Below are 24,464 nucleotides of genomic sequence, written 5' to 3' on the forward strand. Positions count from 1 at the left end.
GTTTCGCCTGCATCTGTGGCTGGCATCTTCAGAGGATTGAAGATGCCAGCCACAGATGCAGGCGAAACGTCAGGAGAGAATGCTGCTAGAGCAAGGCCATAGAGCTTTCGCCAGCTCTCCCCGCACTCCAGTGATTCCGGTAGTGAAAGCCTTTGACAATACACTTCAGCCACTGCAACGCACTCTGTTTATAGGACATAATGGTGATAAGAACCACTCTGTAAAGCTTTCAGTTTTAGTGGGGTAACAGCTTGGCCACCTTAGAATCCTGATATTCACCAAATTTTGGAAACCGCTTGGACCTAAATTAGAATACCCTTATAGGGAGCTACAAAGGTTGAGCTGGAAACCAAATATATATGTATGTGTGTGTCTATTGTATATATATAAAATATAATAAAAATAAAATATTTATTATCCAGAGCACACAAAAATATTAGTTAAAAACACAAGGCCAGGAAACCAGGCTACATCTTAGAAGTCAGTAGAGATTGTAACAATTTCAAACAATATTGGTAGCACATTTTAATGACCAACAAAGGACCAGACACATTTAAACTGATTTAGCCTTCCTCTGTGGTCATACAAACATTATTATAGAAACTACACATCTGGAAGTAAACATGTTGGGTATAGTCATCTGACAATGCAAACCCTTCTCTCATGTGAGGCCTGGTGTTGTCTGGCAGGAAAAATAATGGAGTTTTCACCATTATCTGGCTCACGCATAATCTGGTATATAGTTCATTGTTCTTGTTCCCAGATGTGTTTAATATGACAAATCTTAATAGCCAGACAACACCTGAAGGACATTTGCCTTCATTGCCTGTGGCTTAGTTCTGATTTTTAAGACTTAGTAAAGTCACAGCAACGTGATTTTTACATACATGGAGACAATTTTTATTTGAATCCATCTCTATGTGATATGCCAAGACTATCACATCTTCCATTGGATTCATATCAATTTTTTTCCACATGCAAACAAGTAAAGAAAATAATAATCACACCAAAATTACGTCTTGTGGTGATTTTATCATGGTGATGGAAACTGCTGTCAAGTTGCAGTTGACTTATGGTGACCCTGTAGGGTTTTCAAGGCTAGAGACAAAAACAGGTGGTTTGTCATTGTCTGTCTCAGTGTAATGACTCTGGACATCTTTGGTGGTCTCCCATCTGAGTACCTACCAGGGCTGACCTTGCTTAGTTTCTAAGATTTGGGTAGCCTGGTCAGAGTGATTTTGCTGTAGCAAAAAGTAACGTGAAGCTGGACATAAAGATCCTTTTTGTGCCCATGCACTCAATAGCTATGATTTATATTTGCCTTATCTGAGTAATGGGTTTTATTGTACTGTTTGATTTTATTGTTGCTACTGCAGGGGTTTTTTAAAGTGAAACTGACTTTTAGGCTTTCGCAAAATATAAGACATTAACATATTTCTGAATTCAAGACCTTCCTTTTTTAGATGTAATTTTTCCATGTGTGTTGAGCATTTTTAGGACTGTAGGCTTTGATGCATTGGTTCACAGTACTATGCTAAGCAGATTTACACCCTGCTAAGTCAATTGAAGTCAGTGGAGTAAATTCTGCATAGAATTACACTGTAAATCAGCTAAAGTCTAGCTGAATAAGCAACAGAGCTCATTTTGAATCACTGAAGAGAAATTTCTTATATAAATTAATGGTACATCTGAGGCCTTTTTTGTTCAGGTGTGTTACTCTAAATAATAACTAGGCTCTGAAAAAGGAAATAGCAAAGGTGGCTTTCCTTTTAAACAAGTGATAGTTTTGTTAAACCGTGTCCTTCAATCTCTTGAAAAGGCAGCTGTATCAAATTGAATTTACCATTCAATTTATGGTTAAAACGCAGATGACTAATCAGCTAAAAGCTTTTAATAGGTTGACAGCAAATCCTTCTTCATGGAGAAGACCAGCAAAATATCCATACACATAAATTAATTTGCTATTTAATATTACAACCATTTAGAGTATCTATACACCAAAGAGCAAAACACTCAAGAAAACTAGTAACATAAACTAAAATGGTTAGAGGTACTGAAAAAGAGGTACTGAAAAAGAAATACAAAAGAAAGTGTATGACAACTTGAAGACTTCAAAACTGAACTATTGTAAGTTTTCTCTTAAAAGCAACTTGCATATTCTAACTCAGGAGTCGGCAACCTTTACCACCCAAAGAGCCATTTGGATCCGTTTTCCATGGCCCCAAAGATCTACCGAGCTGGAGAGGGCTCCGCACAGAGCTGCCTCCGGTTCGGCCCCTCCACTCACCTTTCCTTCCAGCGCTGGGAGACGGAGGCGCCAGGCAGGGAAACCCCCTCTGCCCGATGAAGCAGGCAGCCACCTGCTCTGTGGGGCAGAGGGGGGATGGTGACCACGGCCTGCCCAGTGCTGTCACCTCTTGCGCTGCGGGAGGCAGCGGCGCCGGGCAGGGAAACCACCCCTGCCCCATGGAGCAGGCAGCCACCTGCTCCGTGGAACACAGGGGGGATGGAGGCTGCGGGGATGGCAGAGGGGGGTGGCGGCAGCTCTGGAGGGACATGCCCATGATACACTCCAACCTCCAGGGGTCGGAGGGCAGTGTGGGTGTGTCCCTCCAGTCCTCCAGAGCAGTACTGGAAGGAGAGGTATGTGGAGGGGACGCGAAAAGCAGCGCCCTCACGCATGGAGCTGCCTCTGGTTCAGCCCCTCCACTCACCTTTCCTTCCAACGCTGCTCTGGAGGGCCAGAGGGACATGCCCATGCTACCCTCCAACTTCCAGGCCAGGTGGAGACGCAGTATAAGGCTGAAAGAGCCGCATATGGCTCCGGAGCCACGGGCTGCAGACCCCTGTTCTAGCTGGTATAGAAGGGCACATCTTTCTGATATTGTCAGGAGCTAGGTTAAGCATACATATTACAGCCATTTTGCAGTCACACCATTGACTGCCCATCTCTTATCAGGTTAAATTCAAAGTACTGCTTATCACATACACAGCTCTATATTACCTTGGACCTTTATCTCTGCAGGATCTCTGTTCCACCACGGCAGCTTCAATCATCTATTCAGAGCCTTTGGGCAATATAAACCACCACCCATATATATGAATTCTCTGCTGTGACCTCCACCATGTTGTGTGGCCTGCCTGAAGAGTCAGGAAGGCTCCTGTGCTTCTGCCATTCTGCAAACCTTGTAAAACAATTGTTCAGGTGGGTGTTTCTATAAAGGGTTATATTATAACAGAATATTGAAGAAGATGCTTCATAAAGAGGAAGGGGCTGTGGGCTACAGCATTGTGCATATGTTTGCTGTTTGTATTATGTTGCACTATATTATTTTTCTATTGATATAGTATTTTTCTGCACTGCATCTGCACTCTGTATTATGTCTAATGGTCTAAGCTTGTTAAGCTTTCTGTAATCCTATTAGTACTTTATTAGATGTCTTATCATATTGATCGTACCAACTTCATTATGTAATCGGCTTTGAGTGCACGGCCTCATGAGCGGAGATGCACTGGCATAGTTGATGCTGGTGCACACCCCAGCCCAGGGCTGTTCGCACGATGCCCTGCGAATGGCCCCGGTCCCCCAGCAGTCCATGGGGCCACGTTCACACGGGCATTCCAGTGCAGATCCCTCTTACCCTGTCTCCCGGCCGTTGTCGCACTGGAGAGGCCAGGGGACATGCCACCGTGACCATGGCAATGGCTCCAGGGTCAGAGGCCAGGAGGCATGTCCCCTGGCCTCTCCAGAGTGACAACGGCCGGGAGACAGGGTAAGAGGGATCTATGTGGATGTGGGGAAAGTGCCGGCTTCCACCTGGTGCTGTTCGCCTGGCACCAAACAGAAGTCGGCATTTTCCACTGCTGCAGCTGTGCGATCTTCCAAACACACATATACACACAATGGTGTTTTTACCTGCCCCACGCCGGTCTGATTGTCCTGTGCAGAAACGGTCTCAGAGGGAAAGGGGAAATATCAATATAGCAAATAAATAAATAAAAAATTTACTGTAACATATGTAGTTATCCCCAGGAAAATGAGAAGAAAATGTTGGTATTTTCAATGCTGGATTTAACTATAGGCTTGGCAGGCAGATTTCTAGGGCCTCAAAATCTAACAGGCATCCAGCCAAGGTGTATAATATTTTTGAAGCTGTCATAGGCCCTTTCCGCACGGGCCAAAAACGACGGACTGGGGGCGGTAAAATTGCAGCAGCGCCGACCTGACTGCGCTCCCCCTCCCCTAGGGCGGCGTCAGGCCACCCTAAACAACAACCCTTTAAAGGGTTGTTGTTGAGGGGAAAGCGTCTTCCCGGCGGCGCGGTGCGAACCGCGCCACCGGGAACACACTGTTTCCCCTTCCCTTTCCCATGTACCTCTCGTGTCGCCGTCCTGCTGGCCTCCTCTAAGTCCCTCCTTCGCTGTCCTCCGACCCCTGGAGGGGGGAAGAGGCGGCTCCATGCGGAGCCGCCTGCTGTCTGCCGGCCTCTCCAGAGGCCTTCCGCATGCCTGCATGCGAACGGCCTCCGCCTCCACGCCGGCGGAATTCCTGCCGGCGTGGAGGCGCCCTTACGGCCGTGCGGAAACGGCCACAGGCTTTTCTTACTCATGCTGTCATAAAGCACTGTAGCCACTAAGCAACCCATTAGTAATTGTCCTTGCACTCAATTTCAGAATAATACTGTCTTAAGCTGGTAACTCAACCCTAACATTGATTTCTGTACTGATGTTATCCTTCCAGGACTTCACTGAAGTGGATCCCATGTTGTGGTGAAAACTCCCCTTCATGTTTCCCTTTCTAATCAATGGGCAGTTTCTTTATTTCTTAATATGCATTTTAAAACCAACTGTTCAACGATAACAGAAAGTAGGATCTAAAAGTCACACTGTTACTGCCGGGAAGTCATGATGATCTTATTAATGTTAGCAGTACCAACAATAGCAGTACCAACACTTCAGAGTATCTTTAGGAGACCCTCCTGATGATACCACCCAGGTTTGGTGAAGTTTGGTTCAGGGGGTCCAGGCAATAAAATTTGGAAGCTCATGGTTGTTGTTGTTGTTTTAAAAATATAACAGTACACTTACAGTTTTATTTTCTTAAAAATTCTTGTTTATTCCACAAAATGCTTGCAGAGTACGACTATAGCAGAGGTTTTCACAGTGTTAATTTTAACATTTATGCATTTTTTTTAATCACTGCAATATTTAATAATAACATCTTATGCCCTTTAGAGGAGGAATTGTGAGTTGCATCATCATCCTCAGCCTTACTCAATTTTGTTTAAAACACTCTTCCATCTTCCTCTAGTCATAAGGGTAGGGTAGGGTCCTCCCAAGTAGAACAGCCTTGGGCCTCTCTTCATCTAAATCCTGCACTGGATACATTCACATTTTGAGTTGTATCCCAGTTCAATATTCTGAGGCCCAACTTTTTTGCAGTTTTTTTGGATAAGCAGTAAGAAAATATTTAAAATATGCAGATCACAAATTTGTTAAAACTGTGCAATTTACCAGGCATGCTGCTTTAGGAGCTTCATAGCCAGACTCTAAATCAACTTGACAACTCATCCCATCCATCTTCATTTGTCTTTCACAAAGGTAAGAGAGGGAAGCAATCATGAGGGGATCCTTTTCCTCACACTCACTATTAACATGCGATAGCATCTCTGCCTCCTCCTCCTGTTTCCTTGAATTCTAATACTCCTGTTACTTTAAAGCCTTGAAACTTCAGCTGTTCATATTTCACTATTTATAAAATTATCTTCATGAAAGGAAAATTCACACTCTACCTAAAGCCATTGTTGCAGTTGTGTCACAGGCAGTGGACACTACCAAAGCAAGGTGGAAAAATAGCATGTTTAAAGTAATATTTACCATTTATATGAATTAAACATCCCAACATTTTCCAGGAAAGGCAGTTCATTTGTAAAGGCTTTTTCTGTACTGAATATGAAATGGAATATGGCAAATATTTTGGTTTTATGAGGAAAACCACAGACTGGGAAATGTTCAGAATGCATGACGTTATATAAATCTAAGAAGGCCACTGATAGGATTCAAAAATACAGGACACTTCTGCATCCCTAAGATCAACTAAACTAATCATGTTTATACACACACACTTCACTTATACCTCCAATGGGGACCCAAAGAAGCTTACATCATTCTCTTCTCATCCATTTTATCCTCACAACCACCCTGTAAAGTGGGTTAGAATGAAAGTACATGATTGGCCCAAGGTTATCTAAAAAGCTTCCATGGCAGGGTGGAGACGCAAACCTTGGATCTTCCAGACTTTAGTTTGACACTCTAGCCACTACACCACATTGGCCATCCCAGGCTAGCATAATTTTAAATGAGTATCACAATTGTGGGGATGTGGAATGGTATAGTATAGCCCTATCTCATCAGAACACGGTCAGTAGTTGTATGGGAGATCACCAAAGAAGACTGTGCAGAGGAAGGTTATAGCAAACCACCTCTGCTTAATCACTTGCCTTGAAAACTGAGGAGCACTAGATGCTCTGCAAAGCATCTCCAAGTGCTCTGGAAAGAGATTGGAATAAATGTAAGAAGACACCACAATTGTGAATTTGTGTGGCCATGAACCATGTATAGGTAAGTATTAAATAGAAATTATTTAGTTCCTGCAGTGTGCTGTGAAGCAATATAAATAGCAAGTAGTGGCATATCTACCCAAGGACGAGGGATACCCTCTGCCCCCGGTCATCACTAACCTGGTCACATGGGTGGGCACAAAATCAGCCCCCCATGTGACCAGGAAAAAGATGGAAGTCCTGCTGCCTCCTTGTCTTCTGGCACCCTCGCCCCCACCCATGTCATTATCAACATGGGCAGGGTCGAGAGCGCCCCCCTGCTGCCAGCTCCCAGGGAGCCAGCAGCCAGCAGCCCCGTCTGCCTTACCCTCTGGGGAGGCAGAAAAGACTGCCGTCTATTGGCCTCCAGCACTTGCTTTTATAGCACTGAGGCTGGGGTGGGGCTTAGGGGGTGTGGCCATGCCCCCAGGGTGACGTGGTCCAACTGCCTACTTCTTCAGAGACTAGCACCACAGGGGAAAGAACAGTAAAAAGGAAGTACCATGATTCCTACTTGAATATTGGGTTCATTGAGACCAGTGAAAACGAACCACAGTGTGTAATTTGCAACAAAGTGTTGCTAAACAGTTTGATGTTCCCAGCAAAAATGCACCATCATTTTAAGGGGCTCCATCCTGAATGCAAGGGCAAACCAACTGATTTCTTCCGAAGGAAGTACGGTTGATAAAAAGGCTTTGATAGCATCCTACTTTATCAGTTACCAGCTTGCTCAAGCTGGTGAAGCAAATACCATTGCTTAAAACCTTGAGTAAGGACTTTGTGAATGTATGCTGGATGGAAAAACCATGGAACAAGGGAGTTTTGTGAAACTATAAATCGCGCCCCAGGCTTCAGCCTGGAGGCGCCCGCTTATTAAACGCTGAGGGGAGGGACGCATTGGAGGTTGCTGTCCTTCCCGCCGCCGACGCAGGCGGCCACGCGTGCCGGGTGCCGGGCATGTGACATGGGCCCTCTGGCAGCCTATAAAAGGCTGGCGTCGGCTGGGGGCCGGGCCTCTTCTTCAAAGGCCGGCTTGTTCAAAAGGAAGCAGCCGATTGTATTACCGGTGCTCTCCTTTGCGGCCTAGAAAGAGAGGGATTGTCCCTGCCGAGTCTCCGAGCGGGCGTCTTTCCTCCCATTCAGCCTCTAGCTGCGGGGGTGGGGCGCTCGGTCGGAGCGCTTGCGAGGCGGCCAAGCGGCGTCTGCCGAAATTTGGGCGTTTGCGTCGGCCGTGCTCGGCCGATCGCACGTCCTGCGGCTGTTGGGGCGGGCGTTTGCGCCGTCTCAGTTTGAGCTTCGCTGCTCAGGAGGCTGCCCGAGGTGATCGCTTCGCCCACGCTGCTGGCAGGGCCGAAGGCGTGAGGGAGCCGGGCGGGCCCTGGCCATTTTAAGTTAGGTGTTTGCCGCTTATCCCTCCCCTTCCTCCTCCTCCCCGGCTGCTGTGTCAGCTGTCTCGTTGGGCAGCATATGGTCCACACTGCCAGGAGAGGGCTGTTTTGGGCTGACGGTGCAGGCTGCGCGTCTGTCACGAACTTCAGCGAACCCGATCCTGCTCGCCTTCTGTGGAAGCTGCCAGGGATTTTCGTCGGGTTGGAGCGGCGGCCATTTTGGCGCTTGTTACTGCACGCCACTGCAATTCAACAGGAGGAAAGCAAACTACATAGCCTTCTCCACGAGAGCTGTTCGGCGGTGAAGAAAGGGAGCAAGGGCGGCAGCTTTACTTGCTCAGGGCCAATCTTGGCGGCTTATCGTTTTCACGGGGACTGTTACTAGAACTCTGGCAGCCATTTGTAGGAGGAGGGCCCTCCCTTCAACAGCGGCAGCCATTTTAGCTTTTGACTTTTAGATTAACTTTAAAACTGTTGTAGACCCCATTTTGGGTGGAACGGGCAAGAAGTTGGACTTTTAGACTAGCCCCTGCTTTTAGGTACTTAGCAAATTAAGCAGCTATTCAAACAAAGTCACAGCACCAGTAATCACTGTAACATAGAAGCTTCCTTTAATTTTTAAACTGAAGTTGGAGTGCCAGTGGGCACCAAAGCCCGGAAAATCGTCATGAGAAAGAAGGCAAGGAAAGGGGCCAAACAGCACCCACTCAGGGTGTTGGAACAGGGGCAGGCAGGGCCAGCGCCAGGCCCTCCTCCAGGAGTCTGGGACAGAAATGCCACGCCTCGGCCAGGGTAAATGGGCTGCTTCTCTTAACATAACAGGAACGGGATGCCTTCTCTTCCAGCGCAGGTGCCTGGCACACCTGCAGCACCCGCCATAATTCCTGGGCCGGAAGCCATCCGGGCGGAGGCAAGGGCCCAGCATGGAGAGGTGCTGGGGCCGGGGACTCCAGGCCCCTCCTCGGCCTCCCCTATTAGGACGGGGTGATGAATAGTCCCCTCAGTTCCTCATGCCCCTCCCTCATAGTCCCTCAGTGCTCATGCCTCCTCATGGCCAAAGTGGGCTGTCCATATCTGGAAACTCTGTTTTTATGCCATATACTTATCCATATTCTCCGTGAGTATGGGCATGGGAATGTTAACCCCGCTATGGGATGGCCAGGCCAATTCAACCCTCCCTGGTTTTGGAGCAATGGCCAGGGAGGTTTCCATGGGGAACCAGCCCCCTTATTTTTGGCCTTCTCAGGTTCAAAGTTCTTCTGGTAGTCAGCTTAGGGGGGGAACGCCAGGGTCCAGCAGAGCTTGGGTTCCCCTGCCACCAATTTTAGGGGACTCCAGGGTCCATCAGAGCTTAAGTTACCAAAGCACCTCCCGGAGCGTGGCCTCCTTCGGTATCTGCCGCATCCAATAGTTCAGGGTCCAGAGTTGGCAACTGGGAGTAGTACACTGCCTGCTACCAGGCGGGCAGTGGTGAAGCTGCCAGCAGGCCCTTGCCAGCCAGACTGCTGGGCCCAGAGCCAGACCTCCAGACGCATAGGGAAAAAAGGCCTCCCTCATCGTGCTAGATCTTCTCGGCGTCCCCTAGCTCATCCCCTCCGTCTGGGTGAGTCTCCACAGATGAGGATTCTGCCCAAGCAGCAGTGGAGATTACTGGGAAAGAGGGGAAAAGGTGCCAGCTCTTCCCCTCTGGGATTATTCAGGAGGAGAAAAGCGGGAGCTCGCAGGTAGAGAGGACAGTGCTGGGGAACTTAGGGGCTTCAGCCTTCTGCTGCGTGGGCATGGGACCCTGGGGACCCCGGCTCCCACTTTCCGTCCGAGAAAGTTAAGAAGAACGTGCCCTGGATGGGTACTCATGTGGGATATCTTCCCGGTTCTCTGGCGGCCGGAAGAGGATCCAGAGGGAGACGGGTTCCCCCCGTTCGGGCTAAAGAGACGGCAAGAGAACGCCTCTGCGAAAGAGCAAGAGCATCTCCTTCCTCGGCCAACTGGCTGGAAGGGGCTTTGCGGAATATATGGCTCCTAATAGGAGCTGAAGCTTACCCACTAAGGGCCCTGGCATCTGTCTGCTCACTGGGCCAATGTTTTGAGTGGGCAACCCCGTAATTCCTATCCAGCGAAGTGGATCGGCTGCTATCAAGTAACGCGATGAGGCATTCCGCTAAAGAGTGCTCTCACATCGTCCTGGACGAGGAGTGGGGATCTAATACACGCATCAGACGTGGGATGACAAATGTAATTAAAATCTTCGTCATCTGGTGCTACATGGGCGCTCAACTGGGGCTGAGAGGGGCCGAGGAAAAAAAGGGTTTGCAGTCATGCTGGACTCCTCCCGGTCGATTAGCTTGCTGGGCCTTTAACCAAGGCTCCTGTAAGAGGGAAAAATGTAGGTTCGAGCACAGCTGTTCCCGTTGTTTTGGGGCCCACACCAGAGTACAATGCCCGCAACTGGCTCGGCCTCCCTTTCGACGTGGCCGGAACCCTGGCTCCGGCAACTTTAAGAAGGACGGTGGCGGCCAGGGAGGATCATTCTGTAGTAATGCACTGCTGACCCAGCAGCACCGTGGTAGAACGTTGGCACACCAACGGACCTACGGCCTTCTGGTCACACCGCACCCCCACTCCTCAACCCCGTATGAGTCACGGGTCATGAACTATCTGGCTCAGTCACCGGGCGTCCCAGACAAAGGGACAATGATCTGCCCCCAGGTGAGAGGATTAGGCCTCAGACGCTTACGGCTTCTTCTCCGCCCATCAGTTAGCAGCCAGGTGGAGATCATGCATCACATGATGATCTCCCGCTCTCCCGCTCTCCCGGACTCTCCCATCCCGCCCCTCTACACGCCCCCATTAGAATCATAATAATAAAAGGTGCCAGGAACCAGCACGCGGGAGATTCGCTAGGAACACGGGACCTCACAAGGGCGCTCCCGCGTTGCTGGCGATCTCCACCAATTAAGGATGAAATCCTCCTCCAGCGTCTGCTGCGCCTATTCCTTAGCTACTGGCGACCCTGCGGGCTGGACTCACAAGCTGGTGCCGGGTAAACCCGGGAATCTCGAACTCTCCCACCCTGCTCACCGTCAGCCCCTGGGAAAGTGGGCTGTACCGAAGTCACTGCTGGATCGGGCGCATCCAGGGACCACCATTTCGTACATTATCAGCTTCTGTCCTCTGGATCAAGGGCGATCCAGAAGACTTCTCAAGGCCCTAGGACACTCTCTCTCGTCCGGAATGGAACACCGGTGAAGTATGGGAGCTTGCAAAAGCAGGGCTTATGACAAGCTAACGTTAACTTAACTAAAAGCTGCTGCTAGCGAGAAATCGCGACAGGGTCTCCATAAAGAGAGGGGAGCTGCGCCAGAATTGGTTGAGGAGATTGAAGCCTGTCAATGTCCATGGTACCCAGAGGGGGGGGACATTGAATCTTTAAGGACTGGGAAAACATCAGGCGCTCTTCGCGACAGAGCTTCCTGCGCCGACGCCCGATGTCACTGGACTACTGGACGTGGAGACAATGCTGTATGTCAGCCTATCAGCCTGCAGGACCTATGGCTCCCTTTGCTGTAGGCGCCCTCGCTTGGACGGATCTTTTCCAACCTTCGAATTTCAACCCCGGAATTTCTTCTCCTCATCCACTCAAATTGGACGCCTGTCCTCCCTTCTGCCCCCCCTTTGCTCCCTCCTGCCCATTTCCATTCTCCCGCGGCTCAGTCAGCTATGCCCTCCCCTTGCTACTCGCCTTCATTTTCCTCGGGTTACCTGCACCTCCGTCTAGCGCCACGTAATCGCATCGGCTGGTTTCAAAATCTAGCAGAAGCGTATTAGCCAACTTCGATCTGCAAAAGAAGGAAACCCTGACGGAAGACGATGCCGATATCCTCGCATTGTGCCCCGTCCACTTCACAGATACCGAGGGGGAGGATGGCATTGTTCCGGCTGGTTAGTCGAAAATCGCCCCTTAAGCTATAACATCCTCACTGAGCTCCTCATGGCGATGCGGGACGTAGGAGTCATCATCTAGCCCCTACGCGGAGAGGGGCATGCTGGAGGCTATCATGCAGGAACCACCTAGTAATGGTTCTGGACGACTTGGAAGACCACCTTTCGCATGCTCCTGAGCCCTGCACAATTTGTTGTGATCTGGGGAAAGCGAAGTTCCGCCTAGCAGTGCTTCTTAAACAGGGCAGCACCTCTTGGTGGCGCCTACACCGGCCAGCTGCCAGCTTTTCACGGCTTCGATGCTGCTTCACCAACCCCAACGATCAGATTGTTCCTGCTCTGAGGCCACCCTTACGGTGCGCCTTCTGAGTGCTTCTACAAGGCGTTTATCAAGGTTCCCAATGCCGGCCAGCCAACCCAGAAGTTTCTTCCACCATCCGGCCAAAACCCTAAGAGCCCTATGCCGAAGTTTGCAGTGAACAGGCTCCAGGAAGCTCTCAAAAGGCAGAGTTGACAACGAGGGAGGCTCCAGGGGCTTGAACCTCCTTAAGCGCCTCGCCAAAGAGAACGCCTCCGGCTGAGTGCCGCCAGCAGTCACAGGCTTAGAGTAGGAACCCTGGAACTGGCCGACATGCTCAAAGCTTGCCAGGACATCGGGTCTTTCAGCCCACATCAAGCCAGCCCTTTCTAGCTGCAGCTCCTTCTCACGCTGCTCCTGAGAACAGCCCCGGGACGAAGTGTTTCAATTGTACCAAGCCAGGGACACCTCCCATAAGGGACTTCGTGGGGACTGCTTCCGGCGGGGCCTCACAGTCGACACAGAGGGGGGTCTCCCCAGAGCGGCTTAAGACCCCAGGGAGGTCTGGGCAGACCGGTGTTTCCCAAAGCCTGCTGGGAAGGGCTCCGCGACCCGGGCATCTCCCTCAGCCCCGAACCAGGAAGGCCTCGCGACCTCAAACTCCTTCCTCTCCCGGAGCTCCCCATTTAGAGATCTTCGCTGCTCCAGCTCAGTATATAGTGGGATCCCATCCCCCACGGAGACCATTAGGGCTGGTCTTGCCAAAAGCTTCCGGCCGCTGAACAGGGGTTGTTCATCATCCCAGGGGGGTCATCGACTCCATGCACCAGGGGAGCCGGGCCCACATGTTACAGGTATGGACACAAACATCCCGCGAGAAACTGCCAAGTTCATTCTCCAGAACACCCCTGCCCTCATGTCTCTCTGGGCACCTCGAAGTCTAATCTTAAGTTCAGCTAATCCTAAATCTCGTTGCTCGCCTTCCCCTACGTCTATACTTCCTGCTCTGTTAGCTCCCTTCTATTTTCCTAAAGTCACCATGCCTCCCGGCCAGTGCCACAGAGTGGCACGCATTTCAAAAAATGCTCTGCAGAGTCCACAATCACTGAACTACAAAGCAGCTGTAAGGGATCAAATCAGATCTCGTGAGCCTCTGAGCCACCATGTGCACCAAGCTCCTAAGCTCAAAGCTCCCAGTGGCAGCAAGTAAAAATCGTCAGTGCCCCGGGAAGGGCAGAATCCCAGCCCGCAAAGGAACCGCCCTGCAAGACGCAGAGAGCAAGATCTCAAATCAGAGTTGCAATCCTCCTCATTACTTTATATGTGTGCTCTTGTATGCCTATATATAAATCTCTATATGTCTCTGCCCCCTTTCAAAGAGACTCCTAAAGTTTTCCCTCATGAGAGGGATTTTTCCATTGCTTCTAAGCTATGTTCTTGGTGCTTCAATTAAAGTTTTTTCTCCTTTTGACATTATGTGTGCCAATGCCTTGAAAGGAAACTTCTCTACCCATTACAAAGCGTCCCAGCCTTAAACGGAGAGGGTATAGGCAGGCGGGATGCCGATGGGACCTGCTTCAAGTCAGCCTCCATCTTAGTCTCAAACCCTCAAAACTCTTTCTTCAAACCTTCTCCTTGAGAACCTTTTCCTTCTGCCGTCATCATGAGCCTACACTTCTGCCACACATGCATTGGCTGAGTTTACATGTGTGAAGCCAGAATTATTTTCATGCTCCCACATTTCCTTCTTCTAAGCTGAGCACCTCCCTGGCTAGTCAAGCAGTGCCAGGGGGTCTCTCAGCCACACCTATCTTACACAGCTCTCCGCTGTGAAGGTAGGGAAGCGTAGCCTCAAACCCGGCCAAAGATCCCGCTTTACAGGAGGGGAAGGTAGAGCCTGACTTCCAAACCCTTCCCCCCCCCTTTCTCTTCTGCACACCCCTCCTTCTCTCTCTCTAATGGGCTGACACACTCCCACCTCTAGATCTAGGATCTGGATATGGGGCTTTTGCAAACCCTCTCTCCCCAGATGGGTCTGCCCGCTGATCAAACCTCAAGCCCAGGGAACTGTTTTCTTTGCATCTTTCTCTTAAATCTTTCACTATGGATTGCTATATTACAATACATGACCTATAATTGTGGAATTGTTTAAGTTGCTTTGCAAAAAAAAAAACCACACTTTTAGACGCGTGGGATGGGATTGTTCTGTGACCCCTCCCGGCTATCTCTTAAGCCTTCGGGCAATTCTGCTGCTCCTTGTGTAAGAAAGGGGAGTAGTTTCCCCCCCCCTATCGCACTCCAATCTAACTGGGTCCTCCATCCAGCTTCGACCCACATCCAAAGTACTGATATCTCTCTAAACTAACTCAGCTAGCTGCACAAACCCCTGGGGGAAAAAGCGCTTCGCTTGTCGTTTTCTCTCCCACACAGATTTCCAACCCGAGCTGGGGGACCCAACTCAATCCCTGGGATCGAGGGAAAGCCGGCCTCTATTGAGGAGGGGCACGATCGCCTCCCCAGCCTGGGCCGAGGATGGGAGGGATCTCTCTGGGAGCCAGCCACACCCATTCTTCCACGGAGATCGCAGCCCCTCACTTCAACGGACCCCCCCCCCCCCAGGTGGAGGGAACGGGCAGCCTGGGCCAGCTACGGCTCAGAGTTTCCAGATACTGTGTGTCGGCCTGCCCCTCACCTACAATCGCCATTCTCCTCTCCCCTCTCTGCCTCACGCCCTGGCTGAATCCTCCTTGGAATTGCAGCGCCAGTGAATACATTCCTGATAAGATTAACCCTTTGAACTCTCCCGGCTGTTCTCAGTCAGCTTGAATATTTGTTGGAACACGCCTTCTCTCCTGCAAGCCTTGCTCGTGGAGGAATCACTGACCTTGCAAATGCTAAAAGACTATCAGTAGCTCTCCCTACGCTTCTTGAGAAATCCATGGACTAAACGCCATTGTTCGTAGCTTTAGTGAAGTCAAACAGCAGGAGCCATGCATTGGACAATTATGCAGCCACAGCATCTAGCTTTTATGTATTGGTTACCAAATGTTTATTGTTTCCATTTCTATGCCTTTGGCCCCGATTTATGCCCCCCCTTTTGGAGCCGACTCCAAAGGAACCTTTGAGTACTGTAAACCCAAACTGGATCGCTGGAAGCTATTACGCCTTTAATTTTAGAAGTATATGTTACTTAAAGTTGTTATTGCACTCACCAAGGTTGTGGAGAATGTAACGTAATATGTGTTGTTTTAATCTCTCTGATAACTCCCAATTGATTCATATGAAAGTGCGTGGAATTGCAAAAGGTTGTAATCCAGTCTAAAAGTGTATGATGTATTGCTCCAATTGGTGGTCAGTCCCTCTGGAGCTGGTTGGCTGCCGGAGGATGGTTGAGTGCCATATCATACAGCTTTTCCTGCATTGGTTTGATTGTATGCCTCCTATCGGTCGGGTCTTGGTTTCCTTGCTCTTAATGTGTATCTAATATTGCCTGTAACGTGTGTAAGAAGCCCCTCGAATTCCCCTTTTACCCCTCAAGCAACCAAGTTCTAATGTTACACAAGCAGCCTCGGGTCAGCTTTTGACCAGACGGGTGCGGAGGAGACATGCCGGCCCCTTTAAATCAACACCCTAGCATTTCTCGGTCCCCCTTCTAAAATGTACCGTAAGGGAGGAGGAGATGTAGTAATGCACTGCTGACCCAGCAGCATCCGCGGGTAGAATCGCTATATCACCCAACGGACTCTACGGGCCTTCTGGTCACAATCCGCACTCTCTACCTTCCTCAACCCCGCATGAGTCACGGGTCATGAACTATCTGCCTCAGTCAACCAAGGCGCTCCCAGACAAAGCGGGACAATGATCTGCCCCGCCTAGGGTGAGGATTAGGCCCAGAGACGCTTACGCTCTTCTCCAAGCGATCGTAGCAGCCAGGTGAGATCATGCATCACATGATGACTCTCCCCGCTTCTCCCGCTTCCTCCTGACTCTCTCATCCCCGCCCCTCTACACGCTTCCCATTAGAATTCATAATAAAAGGTGCCAGGAACCAGTGCACGCTGGAGATTCGGGCTAGGGAACATCGGACTCTCCGCCCCGCTGCTGGCGGGATCTCCACCAGATGAAACCTCCTCCCGCAGCCTCGCCTCATTCCTTAGCTTAATGGCCCGGGCGGGGCTGACTACACATCTCCCTGCCCAGAAGGCCTGAAGTCTCCGGAGGTTCTTGTAGAGTCTCGCCCCTTCCCCGAGTAGCGTGGTGTAACCTTTATGCCAATGGCTGGACAGGTATCCGTGTGGTCGGGAAGACAACATTATAATTTAAAAGAGGGATTTCAATTTGGTTTCTTCACATCCCATTTGTAGGGGAGAGCAGGGTGGGCAACTTCTAGCTCCTGAACCAACTTAAAACTGCGAAGGGAATTCGCCTCGCGTAGTAGCTGCCAAAATTTCAAAAAAGAATGCCTTGGCAGTAGTAGGAATCGCAGGCCCCTTCGCTGAGCCTCGCTGCTGCCCAACCTTTAGGGTTTCCTCTCTCATTGGGGTGGTCCCCAAAAAAGACCCCTCGAGGAGTATAGAATGATACAACACTTGTCCTATTTCCAGCAGGGGGGTCGGGTGAATCCACTTCACTCGACCCGGGCATCTGCTCTGTTCGGTATGCCACTTTGGATGAGGCAAGTAGAGCCTCATCTGGGAGGTGGGGAACAGCCTCGGAGGTTAGCAAAATGTGACATACAGTCGGGCTTTTCGGCTGCTTCGCCGTTATACACCCTAGGGACTTGTGAACTCTTTAGGGTTTTCTAAATTTGAGGGACAGTGGTATGTCGATAAATGTATGCCCATGGGATGCTCCATAGCTTGCGCAGCTTTTGAAAAATTTAGCACCTTTTTGGAATGGGCAATCAAGGATCGCATGCCATCAGCAAAAGTTACTCATTATCTTGACGATTTTTTATTTGTAGGTGCAGCCGGCACTGATGACTGTGCAGCGATGTTGTCAGCATTTCAGGACTTGGCGGCAGAGCTAGGAGTTCCTTTGGCGGCCGACAAGACTGAAGGGCCTGCGGTCTTCTGGCTTCTAACCTACTTAGGGAATCTTCAAGTTAGACACAATAGCAGGAACATCTTCCCTGCTCCCTCGAACAAGCTGACAGCTGCTAATGCGCGACACTGATTGGCGGTAAAATCTCTGCTAAAAAAGAAGTGCAGGCTTCATGGAAATACAGTCCCCTGCTCGGGCACCTTAATTTTGCTCGTGGCCAGTGGGTTGTCTCCCCGGGAAGGGCTTTCTCTGTTCCCGTCTTCCTCAAGCGAAGGTCCCTTTACGGCTGGCCAACACTCAGTTCCCCACCATCACATCAGGGTTACTTCTGGTCTTCGCCAAGACCTAGGGTAATGGTTACGCTTTTCTGAGCCGCTTTTAATGGAGTTTCATTTTGGGCAAAGTTTCTTGGGAGCTGCAGGATAGTTTTCAAGTCCACACCGGCATGCAGCTGGCTCGATAGGCTTTGGTATTTATTTCCCAGAGGCCAGTGGTGTGCAGGAGTGGGCCACCACGCAATCTGGTCTCAGGACCGGAATTTTGAGGGACATGACTTTCCTGGAGTTGTTCCTCTCTGGTGGCGGGCGGTTCTACATCTGGAAGGATGTGTTTCGCGACCATGCAGTTAAGTTCTGGGTGTGACAAATCCAGGCTGTGGTCAGGGTAGGTAAATCGGGCAGTCCAGCCGGGTCAGATGCGGGTGATGCGCTAGGTAAGGGAATTTTGTAATGGTTTTGCCTTGATTAATAAACATCCTCCCTTTAAAGCTGTTTTCTTGCCAGGTATAACTAACAATATAGCTGACGTTTCTTTGTCTCGTCAAGCCAGGGTCAGCCAGCCAGCCACTCAGCTCCTCAAGCCAGCCAATTCTCCGGAGAGGTGTCCTCCACCATCTGTGGCGCCTTGGAGGCAGTCAATAGTCGGTTAGGTGTCTTGGCAGTCACTGGCTCCAGCTACCCGTCACTGCTGTGATGAAGGGCACTGAGCACCTTTCTTTTGCTTTCTTTAAGCGTTTCCATCGGGCGCAGCCTGTCTCGGACAAGGGGTTTGCTAAGGATTTGGTGTCTCCGGTATTTGGTTTTGGATTTGAGGGGACCACCAAATGGCTGCCAGGACTATTAAGGTCCATTTAGTGGCCATTTCCTTTTTCAGCCAGGCCCTGGGGGATCACTGACTCACCTCGCCAAGCTTTGAAGCTAGAAGAGCAGTGGCCGGTGGCAGCGCCGCTCCCAGACCAAGCGAAGATAGTAGGCGCCCCATCACCAAGGAGCTCCTGGGAACTTTATCACTTTCAACGCCACAGACTCTAGTTTGTGACTCTGCCTATGAGCTCTACACACTGTTCCAAGCCTTGTTTACCTTGGCTTTCGTATGGGCCTTTTCGGTGTAGGTGAGCTAGTGGCCCCATCCACCACATCATCATTGGGCACACTCCCATAAGGCTTTGCAAAGGACCGATGTAACGTCTATGGGTCGATGGGAACTTTTACTCTATATGGTTGGCGGGTCCAAGACTGGACCAGCCGCTGCCGGGAACGAGGAGTGACTTTGGCCCCCTCCCCACCAGGGGCACCCTGTCCTGTGGCTCGCGAGATAGCTGCTTTTAGCTGTCCGTCCTGAAGGGCAGGGGTCCCCTGTTTTATCCACAGCGATGGAGCATCAGTGCGTCCAGATTTCAATTCACGGGCTGTAAGTTAAGTGCCTGTGCTTACAATCTTTAGGACTCCCAGCAGAGCAGTTCGGGTTCCCACTCCTTTCGGATTGGGGCAGCTACCACGGCCTCTGGCAAGAGGGACACTTCGCGACTGAAATTCAGGCTTTAGGGCCGCTTGGAGATCTTTGGCTTATCGTGGTTTATGCGTCCTGCCTCACCTTTCCTTGTAACTTTGTTCTCTTTATAGTTCCGTGGGTAACGTCACCGCTACCTAGTTTGGATGTGGTTGGCCACAGTATTGTTTATCGTGGCAATGGGCGCTTATAGCGCGAAGAGGGTCAGGGCTGGGGACAACACCTTGGACTGGACACCTCCTGGACATTCAACTGGCTGGCGCAGGGCGAGGCATGCGGTGGTCTTCTCTGCTCTTCGAAAGCTGGCGGAACTCCGTGCTTCCAGTATGGCTTCCCAGACGCAATAGTTCTTCAGCTGGGGCCAGGAAAATGACATTCGGGCCAAGGGAGTAGCATTGCAGAACGCCATGAAGGAAGACTTGAAGTTGCTTCGTCGCGAAGATGCCTAAATCCAAGCTGCTCTGGTCGGGCGCTTGGCTGGAGCCGGAGGACTTGAGGTAACGCTGTGGTTTCGCCAGAGTTGGGCCAAAGTCAGGTCCGGTTTGGTCGGGTCCGGCGAGTCCGGCTGGTACTTCGAGCATGGGAGGGGATAAGTTATTCCCCCCATGTTGATCTGACCCATGCTCTGCCGAAGCATTGTTTTTTTTGCCCCGGACGGAGTCCACTTATCGGATTGGGGCCAGGGACATCTGGTTGCATCGACATGTCCGCCCAGGCTCTGCTGGAGTGGCTTCGCTGGCTCCGGCGACTGAGCTGCCCGAAATCTGCTTCTGCTCTGTTGCAGTGACTTTGCGGCAATGCGCACTGAGCTGTGAGGACTCTGGGCTGCTGAAGCCGGGCGGGAGCTGTTGGATTGACAGCCTGGTGGTTGTAGGGCAGCACAAGAGCACATCCTATTTGGGGAAGGCAGTAGCCTGCATGTCGGACCTTCCCACCTCGGGGGCCTTCCCCCCATATGAGGTCCCAGTGGTGGCTATAGAGTTCTCAAAGCCAGCCTGGGGCTGGCGCTGAGAGCTCAGCTGCCCGGCAGGGGAGGGGTGTCTGTTCAAATTGGCTTTGGCGGCCCATGTGGCACCTAGTAACTCTCCTGTTCCGTTCCCTCGGGGGATGTGCCGGACAGGGGTTCTGTCCGAAGGGCCTAAGGGGTCAGCTTGGGCTGCCCTATAACCAGGTTAGCGGTTTGCTACCTGGGGGCCAGGATGTGCTCTGGTATGCTCGCCCAGCTTCAAAGTTTTGGTTATGTGTTAAATAAATTTTGGGCTGCGGCCGATTTCTATTCCAACAAGTTGTGTTAATGTTTTTGTGATTAAATGAGTCTCCACACATCCCCATGCAATGACTCACAGGCTTTTATTCTAGTGCAAGGTTTCATGGACTATGTATCATCGCTATGTTTGTTCGTTGGTCTTGGATCATAATAAAGGTGTAGGACAACAGCAACACTGTATTTTAAAGTTTTTCCTGACAAAGAGCATCTTGGCTCAAAACTTATTGGTCCCAATCCAGTGCTATACATGCGCTGCAACAGTGTGAGACTTTGAGATGGAAAAAACAGCAGTGATCAATTCAGCAGCCCCGTTGTCTCCATCCAAACAGACCGTCCTGCCTGATCAGATATGCAGTGGTGGGTTCTGCACATGATTATCCACCCGAGTGTTTAGCCCTAGCTTGATCAGGAGTATTGAGATGCGTTTTACATTTGTTTATCAACACTGTTTTTCCTGCTGAATTCATTTGCTACATTTTAAAAAAATGCTGCAGGCATAATGTAGCCATTTGTTGAATATGAAGCCAATAACTTTCACTGAAGACAATGAGGCATAAGATATTTATTGTTTATAACCACAGGCCATCTGTTTGTAGACTGCAATCTTAACGTGAATATTCAGTTTGCTCATATTCTCAATATCTGACTATAATATCTGACGGAGGAAAGAAACATTATGAATGGCTCAAACTTTTCCAGAAACTACATGTTAATTCTGGATAGTGGGAGGGCAAAATCTGAGGTGGAAATTTTGCTCATGCTCAAAGACATGTTCATCATTGCTTCACATGTTCGAGAATACAAATTTCTTTTTCCAAAACTTGCCTTTAGGCTGAGTGTTGAGTTATACAAGGTATTTTTTACTTAATTCAGGAAAATAAGATCTTCCGTAAAGTAAAAGAAAAATGATAGCTGAATAGATTTGCCCCCCCAAAATTGAATCAGATTACATATTTAACGACATTTCTTCTTTCCTTTTTTCATGTTGCTCATTATGCGGAGGCCAATGTGCTTAAAGTCAATTCCAGACACAGCCCAATTGCATTCTTGGTATTATTGGGAAAGAAACCAAAAATAGAACAGCCACTATTAAACAATCTATGTACACATATTTGGTGCAGCCTCATCTGAATTCTGAAACATACAGTTGTGGTTGCCATATCTCAAAAAAGGTGCTGCACTGCAGAGATAGAAACAATGCAGAAGAGGGCAACCATGATGATGGAGTGTTAGGAGTATCTTTGTTAGGAAGAAAGGTGAAAGAATGTGGAACTTTTCAGTTTAGAAAAGTAAGGCAACCAAGAGGGGAATGCAATATCAGTTTTTAAAAATTATGCATGGGATGAAGAATGTGGACAGGTAGAGCTTTCCTCCTTCTCTTATAACATTAGCACTCAAGAGCAATTAATTTGGTGGTAATAGATTCCAGATAGACAAAAGAAAATATTACTTTATTCAACAAGTAATTGAATTGTGAAATGCACTGCCAGTAGTCATAGTGATGGACATGAGCAGAAGTGTATTTAAAAAGGGTTTGTGGAGTGAATCCATCTGTAGCTGCTGCAATGGTGACTAAAGTGAACTTCACACCCAAAGGCAATAAGCTTCTGAATGCCAGTACTAAGAGGCAAGTCTGGGGCAGGCCTTGGCTTCTGCACCCTGTTTCTTGGCCCTCTGGGGCAACTGATTGGCCACTATGTGAAACAGGATGCTGGACTAGATGGGCCACTGGTCTGATTCAACAGGACTCTTTTGGCATTCCTATGTGCTATTTATTAATAAGGAGATTCTTTTGTTTTTCAGGCAGAAAACACTTTAGAGGGAAACATTCCTTGAGGAACAACACAACAGCATGAAAATTACATAAATAAAAATGCCAGAAGTCATACAAAATAAGATGGTATAAAAGGCAGATGTATAGTTAGATAAATAAATTGCTGGTAGTGCTTTAATATTGAGTACATTTTTATATGCCCCATAAGTACTTCTGACAGTGCTGGAAAACTGCACACTTTACCCAGGATAAAAGAGATTCAGGTGATTTGCCACAGTATTCTCATGAAATGCATCTAATTGAGTTCAGTGATCCCATCTGGGCCAGTGCTGTCATTTTCCTTCAATCCCCAAGGCTGTTTGCCCTGATCCCTATTGTCAGATTTCTTTTTTCCCTGAACAGTGATGGAGAATTTGCCTGAAGCAACCTTGCTTCTTTCAAAATGTCTTTGTTTGAAAAGCATTTACTCATTTACATTCCTTTGGAGACATGCAAGGCATGTCTGATTTTACAAATCCAGCACACCAGCTATGAAGTCCTAAGTAGAGTTAGTTCTTTCTAAGGCCATCAAAGTCAATGGGCTTAGAAGGGTGTCACTCTGTTTAGGATTGGATTGGGAAAAAATGCGCGTTATCAGTGTCAGAACAGTAAGAGGGTCTCTCCCAGAAAAATAAAGACCTCCAGATTCCTTTCAGTAATAATAATATGTCCCTGCACAACTATTTTTTACTATATTGCAAGCTGAAATATTTCAAAAATGAGTTTGGAATAAAATATGGTGCAAAATATAGTTTAGGACATTCAAATAGCAATTGATAACAAAACCATTTTGTCTAGTGAATTGTGTAAGAAATTTGATTGCATATATTAGTTTCCTGTAAGGAAAATGTCTTCTTAGTTCTAAATACACTTTGTGGCCTAAAGGTTTAATTTACTTATCTAATCCAATTCCTTTTTATTGAAATTTATTGCCTATCCTGTCCTGGAGGCTTGGGACTATTACACTAAAATGTAGTAAGACCCAGAAAGAAAATACCTTGAACACAATCATCAAACTTAAAACTATTATTTGAGCTATTAAATTCTGACCCAAAATTAAAAGCAGCTCATCAAATATAAGGCTTGGGGAAGTTCTTAGCCAATTAGGAACCTTCAGTTTGGTCACCTGTCTTTTCAACATTCCACACAAAATATTCTGCCATTTTAAGTAATGAACCAGGTTCCCTTAGCATTAGCAGACATTTCCTGGCTCATTCCCTCTGAAGCTGAAAGTGATTTCAAGAGTTGTCTTTTGGATATTAGTATGCAGTGGTAGTTAACCCAACAAAATCAACTTTTTAAAGTAAAAGGAAGTGCTTTGATTGTGTGTTCCTGCATTGCAGGGGGTTGGACTTGATGGCCCTTGGGGTCTCTTCCAATTTTATGATTCTATGATTCCCTAGTGTGATCCCTAGACAGTGGGAAATGCATTTTTTAAATTTATACCCAGTTTTTCTTCCAACCGGGATCCCAAAGTGTTGACCACCTGATATCATAATGGAAGGAACTGAGTAACCTGGTTAAGGAGAATTATGACCTCACCTTTGCTAGTTCCTAAAAGGGTTGCCAAGATGAAACTTGAGCCCAGATGGAGTTGGGGCAGACAACAGACATCTAGAAAGGGGAAAACATCCCTTTTCCTTATGTGATAGCCTATGGAGGAGGGTTGTTTCATTCTGTTTGCACACTCCGAGGATAAAATCCTAGATTCCCCCCACCCCTGCTCTTAAGAAAGTGGCATATGGAAACAGGAACCTAATCTAACATTAATCTAGGATAAGATAATGAAAGTTAGCTCGTCCTCAGGGCTGCTTTATGTACTTTTTTGTAACTTGTTTGCCACTTCAGATCCTCCAGAGGCTCCTGGTTGAGGTCTTCCTTTACACTCTCTGTTTAGTCACAACCCAGGCCCACCATTTTTCAGTGGTGGTTCCAGCATCATAGGATTTTCTCTCCAAGGAGGTACCAAGGATGCTATGTTGTTCACCTGCCATAAGCAAGCCGTGGATGCAAGTGGAGCTCTTTGGATACCTATGGCGATTTCCCCACTGGCGATTAATCCCATGATACTGACTTGATTAGTCCAGGTTTCAGCGAGATCTCCCCACAGCCAAAGCGCTGAACACAGATTTATCCCGGTTCTGGCGCTCCCCCCCTCCCTTATCCCGCATCTTTGCTGAACCTGCTTGGAAGTACAACTTTTTAAAAAAACATGTCTCCGATCCAGTTTGGAGGGGAGGATAGGGGATCTAATCCTGGTTCAAATTTCCCGCCATGGAGCATGATGCAAATGCCTTACAACCAATCAGCCCCAGACAGAGAAACCCTC

Source organism: Sphaerodactylus townsendi, linkage group LG08 (assembly GCF_021028975.2).
Source record: "Sphaerodactylus townsendi isolate TG3544 linkage group LG08, MPM_Stown_v2.3, whole genome shotgun sequence".
Lineage (NCBI taxonomy): Eukaryota > Metazoa > Chordata > Lepidosauria > Squamata > Sphaerodactylidae > Sphaerodactylus > Sphaerodactylus townsendi.